The 6,668-nt window shown below is 34.6% G+C and overlaps 1 pseudogene; it reads left to right on the forward strand.

Annotated features, from left to right (window-relative positions):
• The first annotated feature begins 5,971 nt into the window (after window positions 1-5,971).
• Window positions 5,972-6,071, forward strand: LOC117091195 (annotated as a pseudogene).
• The last annotated feature ends 597 nt before the right edge of the window (window positions 6,072-6,668 follow it).

Consider the following 6,668-nt stretch of genomic DNA (forward strand, 5'->3'; position numbering starts at 1 on the left):
AAAAGGAAACAAAAAGTAAAAACAACAAAACACTCTACCCTCAGTGAATTTGGCATGTATGATTTTATTAAGTTGGAATCATATGAAGTTGCTTGTTTATAGGCCAAAACAGTTGAAAAATGAATTTATTTAAACAGTAGTTTCTCATATCTCTGAAGTAGAAGAGTGGGCTCCCAATTTATATTTATAAGAGAATTTTAAGTCATATAAGTTAAAGAGTAAATCAGAGATCTGGATGTTGAGCTATATATCAGCAGCCTTGCCATACTTTTGAGTAGCAGCTTGCCTTTATGATATAAAACATGTGGCTTCTCACACAATCAAATTTGCAATTTATTTAATCCAATGGACACCTATATTTGAAAACTATCTGATATTTTCAAAAAACACTGTAATAGTTTGAAATCATTTGTGGATATATATGTACAATATGACATATTCTAGCCAATTTGGAATAATTTAAATGCAAAACCCAATTCCTTAGAAAAGATACAAAATAATTAAAATAAAATTACCAAAGGCCTGACACTGATCATGCTTGTAATCCCAGCACTTTAGGAAGCCGAAGCGGGTGAATCACTTGAGGTCAGGAGTTTGAGACCAGCCTGAGCAAAGTGGCAAAACCCCATCTCTACTAAAAATACAAAAATCAGCAGGGCGCGGTGGCACATGCCTGTAATCCCAGATACTCAGGTGGCTGAGGCTTGAGAATCGCTTGAACCCGGGAAGGTGGAGATTGCAGTGAGCTGTTATTGAGCCATTGCACTCCAGCCTGGGTGACAGAGTTCTGTCTCAAAAAATAAAATAAAATAACATAACTAGGAAAAAAATTTTGCTTCCTTAAAGTAAAATAGTATTCTGGAACCCAGATACCAGATGCCAGGTTTAAGGAATTGGTGGTCTCATGTTCATGGCTAAGAGCACAAACTCTGGAGTTGAATAGCCTGGGTTAGAATCCTGGCGCTCTCATTTTCTGTTTGTATGATGATGGGCAAATCAGTTGACCTTTCTGTGCCTTAGTTTCCCAACATGTCAAGTTGAGATGATAATACTGCATTCATGGCTTCCTTTGAAGTTTAAACAAATGTATAGAAAATGCTTAGAATGTTTGGCATATGGTAAGAGCTGTATTTTTAACTGCTATTGTTATCATTATTATCATTTATTTATACAAGAGGAAACTTTGTCATTCTGCAAATAATTAATTTATATCAAATGTGTTTTCTCCCTTGTGTCTTTTTTTCTTCATCTGGCTAAATCAGTGAGGGAAAAAAAGTAAAGTATTTCCCAAATGAGATTAAAGTCCCTAGAGAATGTTTCATAAGTACCTGCTGATTACTAAGAATAAATTTGTTAGCAAAGGATTTTAGTTTTAGCCTCAGTGCCTCCAGAGTTACTGTTGCCATCAATCAAATGAGGTAACCTCTCTGAACCTTGGTTTGCACATCTCTAAAATAGGAATAATTAAGTTTTTACCTATTTGCAAATAGCTGAGAACTTGTCATTAATTGTTAATTTGAATATATAAATATAGGACAGTATTGTGTTACTCATATTGATAATATATATTGTTTTTCTCAAGATGCCTTCAAAGTGAGCTCCTGAAAAAGTTAACACATTGTAGAAAGTATCTCCATTCAATATCTGACAGAGTGATTCTATAAGTAGAAAAATCAGGTACAGTCTTTCTACTTGTTGAAATGAGTGTGGTTTTACTATATAGGTAAGGGTCCTGAGAGTTAACAACTCCCCAAATAGTCACATTTGCCTTCTGTAAGCCACCCATCAAGATAAACCCTAGCCCCTTTCAGAGGGCCCATGTTTTTCTTTTTTTTTTTTAATTTATTTTTTATTTCAATAGGTTTTCAGGGAGCAGGTAGTGTTTGGTTACATGAATAGTTCTTTAGTGATGATTTCTGAGATTTTGGTGCATCAATCACCTGAGAAGTGTACACCGTACCCAATATGTAGTCTTTTATCCCTCACCACCCTCCTACATTTTCCCCGAGTCCCTCAAGTCCATTGTATCATTCTTATGCCTTTGTGTCCGCACAGCTTAGATCCCACTTATGAGTGAGAACATACGATGTTTGGTTTTCCATTCCTGAGTTACTTCACTTACAATAATGGTCTCCAATTCCATCGAGGTTGCTGTGAATGCCATTATTTCATTCTTTTTTATGGCTGAGTAGTATTCCATGGTGTATATATACCACACTTTCTTTATCCACCCATTGATTTATGGGAATTTGAGCTGGTTTCATATTTTTGCAATCGCAAACTATGCTGCCATAAACTTGCGTGTGCAAATATCTTTTTCATATATTGACTTCTTTCCCTCTGGGTACATACCCAGTAATGGGATTGCTGGATCAAGTGATAGATCTACTTTTGGTTATTTAAGGAATCTCCACACTATTTTTCCTAGTAGGTGTACTAGTTTACATTCCCAGCAACAGTGTGAAAGTGTTCCCTTTTCACCATATCCACGCCAACATCTATTATTTTTTGATTTTTTGATAATGGCCATTCTTGCAGGAGTAAGATGGTATCACATTGTGGCTTCGATTCTCATTTCCCATTTTTTCATATGCCTGTTTGGGCCCATAGTTTTCACCAGACAATGTTACTTTTTTTCCAAACCAGTAAGGAAGTTGGTAATACTAGTAATTATAATAAAAATAGCTATAACAATAACAGCCAACACTTACATAGAATTTTCTATGTGTCAGATACTGTTCTTAGCTTTTTACATCATCTTACATTATATTTGGTTCACTAGTCAGAAGTTGTTATGCCACCATCCAGGTTAACATTATAATTGAAATAACATTATTCTTTCACAAGATGAATACTCATAGAGAGACTACTATGTGTCCAATTTCCATCTGGAATGTTGAAGCCTTCTACTGTTCCCCATACCTCTACCATCTCTGGTTCTGTGAAAATAGAGGCTGCTTTATTTTTCAGTCTTTCACAAATTTTCATCTATAAATTATTTGTTTCATTTCTCTGCCATCCGTTATTCCTACTCTCTGTCCTGTGTGCCTAGAACCTCTTGTGCATAGTATACAAGCTACATTCTTAGATTCTCTAGAGAATGTTCTCTTCTTTTCCAACTTCACTGAACTCAACTCAGCTTCAGGGATGATCCTGCTATGTAACCACCCACAGTGTAAGATGTCCACACTGGGAGAGGCCACAAATTACAGGGACAGGCCAGTGGGTATGGGATAGCCAATTTTATTTGCATTCTACTACCCTCCTTCTTTTGATTTTTTTTTTTAAATCTTTGTTTGAAAATTGCACAATCTGATTTAATCCATTGCAAACTGGGCTTTTTTTTTTTTCAACAAAAGCAGATAACCTAATAGACATAAATTGATATCAGCTTATTTTATATTTATATATATTCAGACAGAAAATTACATAAAACAACCATTTAAATTATATTGCAGTTTTTAAAATTTATTAAAATCTGAGTGATTATAATAGTACATTTAGAAGACTGTATCAAACTCATCACAAAGACAAATTATTCACATAACCCAGAGATAAATCACGATCTTACAATTTTGTTTGTGAAATTTCCTTATTTAACTTAATTTGTCTTAAAATGCAATCAGTAAATGTGAAAAGACCAAGAATTTCAAGTCAGATTAAGGGTCATTGGAAGGATAAATGACAGGCACTGGGACTCCTGCTATCAGATGTATGATGCAAGCAGCAAAAAAATGAGACTATTTTGTCCTGATAATAAATTAATAACTCTTAATCATGCTCACTTCTGTTTGGTTTTCTCTCTCTGCTCACAGAGTCAGCACGTGGCTTTCCAAACTAATGGAGAGCAGCATTAGCATTACTAATATGGAACAGATGACTTCCCTTTGGGAGTTTTCTTGTTGCCATAGCAGTTCTCAAGCCTCAGAAAATGATAAGAAAGAAGAGGTGAACACCAGCTCCAGAAAAGTAATTTAGAGCTTTCTTCCAGTAACTTTAGTTTCTATGCTCTTAATGCCCTTTGAACCTCTTATTTTAGTTTCCTTAATTATATAAATATCTACTGGAAAATGTATTGTCTTAAAGGTAGTGATAAGTGCTGTGGGATATGCTACTAAGGAGGATGAGAGAGGAGATAGGCTGTAGGAACTGAATAATGATCCCCAAATCATTCATTCTATAAAGCCATGGAGAATGTCTACTCATTTGCCAACATAGTGCCTAGAACATTTGTGGCTACTAAGAAAGATTTGGTAAATGGATGAATCAGAAGCAATGTCAGAGGAATGCGAAAGTTTGCATAACTCAGACAAGGGTCAAGCATTTAGTCACATGCTAGTCACCAATCTGGCATGATGCTGAGAATTCTAAGAAATAAGTAACGAAGAAAGCAATTACAAATTTAAATACGGCTCAAACATGCCCTTGTCAGTGGATTGAGGGCAATGTAGCTGGCAGTCTGACATTAATATACTTGTGGGTGAGCAGGACATTTATGGTTCTTTATGCCAGATTCAGGAAAAGATCGTAGAAGCAGTGGCCTGTTTGTGGTCAGTTCAGGCTAATAAGCATGTACACCAGTAAATAGCTATTACCAAATTTGTCATGCCTAAGTCCTCCTGGATAATTTAATTCCAAAATATTTCTATTAATTTTCACAAATTGATTCCTGATTTAAAAATGTTCATAGTGGTTCCTCCCCACCCCGTCCCCCGCTTCACCCATCTAGTGATCTTGGGAATGACTAGGAAAGTTTAAGTTATGCTCTTCGAGATGCAAGGCTCTAAGATATTGCTGTTTACTCAGTAGAAAGGATTTAAAATTGGTAGCCCTCATTCAACTGCTTACTTTTATTTTGGGGGGTAGATTTTGTCTACTTCAGTTTTTAAAAATTTGTACTACTACAATTTGGAATGTCCATCTTCCTATATAATTCTAAGGGGCTTTTCTGAAGATGCACTAAATTTGCACTACAAATCTTTCCTTCTAAGAAAGCTGTAAGACTGTTCTGGCAGTGCTCATTTAATCAGCAGGTCTGTCTCTTAGGTCATCTTTCTAAGAACTGTGTTGCGTAAATTATATGCTAATCTTACCTGGGGTCAGAATGCTTAGAATATAGTTACTGTGAAGTGAAGTCACATCATCTATTTATATTGCAGTGTTCAGTGGAGTTAGAGTTTTGATGTTTACCTTTTTGTTTTATATTTTTTAAAAAGAACAAAATCACTTGAAGAGGCAACACTGGTACTTTTCTACTTTTACAGATTATGCTTATTTTAGAAGACTATATCTAAAGGGGTATTTTGGAATGTATTGAATATTAAACAATTCACTATGTGCTTTTTAAATAGTTTTAAAGTTTAGTATTTTTTGACAATGTTATTTATGGTTGACTGAAGGAGACAATATATAGAATGCATAGTTGTCTTACACATAACTTCAGAAACTATATTTATTTCTATTTCTAAGTTTACTGACTAACTGATACATTTGTCCCAGCTTCAAAAGCTGTCTAGCACAGGGTCAAAGGAAAGCATCTAAATGTCTACAGTATACATAAGATTAGAAAGCTCTCTGAGTAACAAGACTGCCTTAATTATAGAAGAGAAATTTAGTTCAAAATGTTTTTAACTAGTGGATAATATAAAAAACTCAGAATATGCCACACTCTATTTTTACTGCTTTATATGGATTACCTCATTTAAAACTTACAATGATATTCAGCAGTAGGTACTTCTGTTATCCTAATTTTATGAGTTGAAAACAGTACGTGGAGTTTAGATCTTGCACTTTCAGTTGCTCAGGCTTCTCATGTATAATAATTATTTCTTCTACTTTCCTTTAGCTCATATGCCCATGATTACATTCCTTATATTATCATCACTACTAGGTGCATCACCTACAAAAGCTCAAATTCCAGTATTCTATTTTTTTTTTACTACCACTTCAAATTCTTCTAAGTCACCTACTCTGATTTTCCAGTTTCAACAAGCCTGTTTTGGAATAATACAGAGATTAGCATGGCCCTGTGCAAGGCTAATTTAGAAATTAACAAAATTCTTCATATTTTTAGCCTCATGGGTTGGGCAATTTAATTTTGGAATTGCATCAACTCTCTCCAAATTGATCTATAGATTTGCTACAATTGTAATAAAAATACCACAAAATTCCTTTGTTTTTAGGAACTTGAAAACAAACTCTAAAATTTTTCTGGAAGTGTGGGGCTGAAAAAAGCTAAGGCAGCTTGAAGACAAAAATCAAGAATATATGACTTGCTCTACAAATATCAATGATAGTTACAAAGATATAATAATTAAGAGCAGGTTGTATTAGTGAAAAGGCAAAGACATGAATGACCATAATAGAACTCACAAAATGAGCTTCTTTGCTGTAGTCTCACCTACTTAGGAGACTGAGGTGGGAGGATTGCTTGAGCCTGCCACATAAAAATCAGCATTGAACTTTTAACAATGGTAATTCTGTAAAACACTAAAGGAAATAGTATTTTCAATAATCTTGCAAAAACTAGTTATCTGTAAGAAAAAACAAAATTAAATAAATTCCTACTTTAATACAAACACACACACACACACACACACACACACACAATCAATTCCAGATGAATCACAGACCTTAATTTGAAAAGCACACAAAAAGAGTTCTAGAAT

The sequence above is a fragment of the Trachypithecus francoisi genome, unplaced genomic scaffold (assembly GCF_009764315.1).
Source record: "Trachypithecus francoisi isolate TF-2019V2 unplaced genomic scaffold, Tfra_2.0 Lachesis_group11, whole genome shotgun sequence".
In the NCBI taxonomy this organism is placed as follows: domain Eukaryota; kingdom Metazoa; phylum Chordata; class Mammalia; order Primates; family Cercopithecidae; genus Trachypithecus; species Trachypithecus francoisi.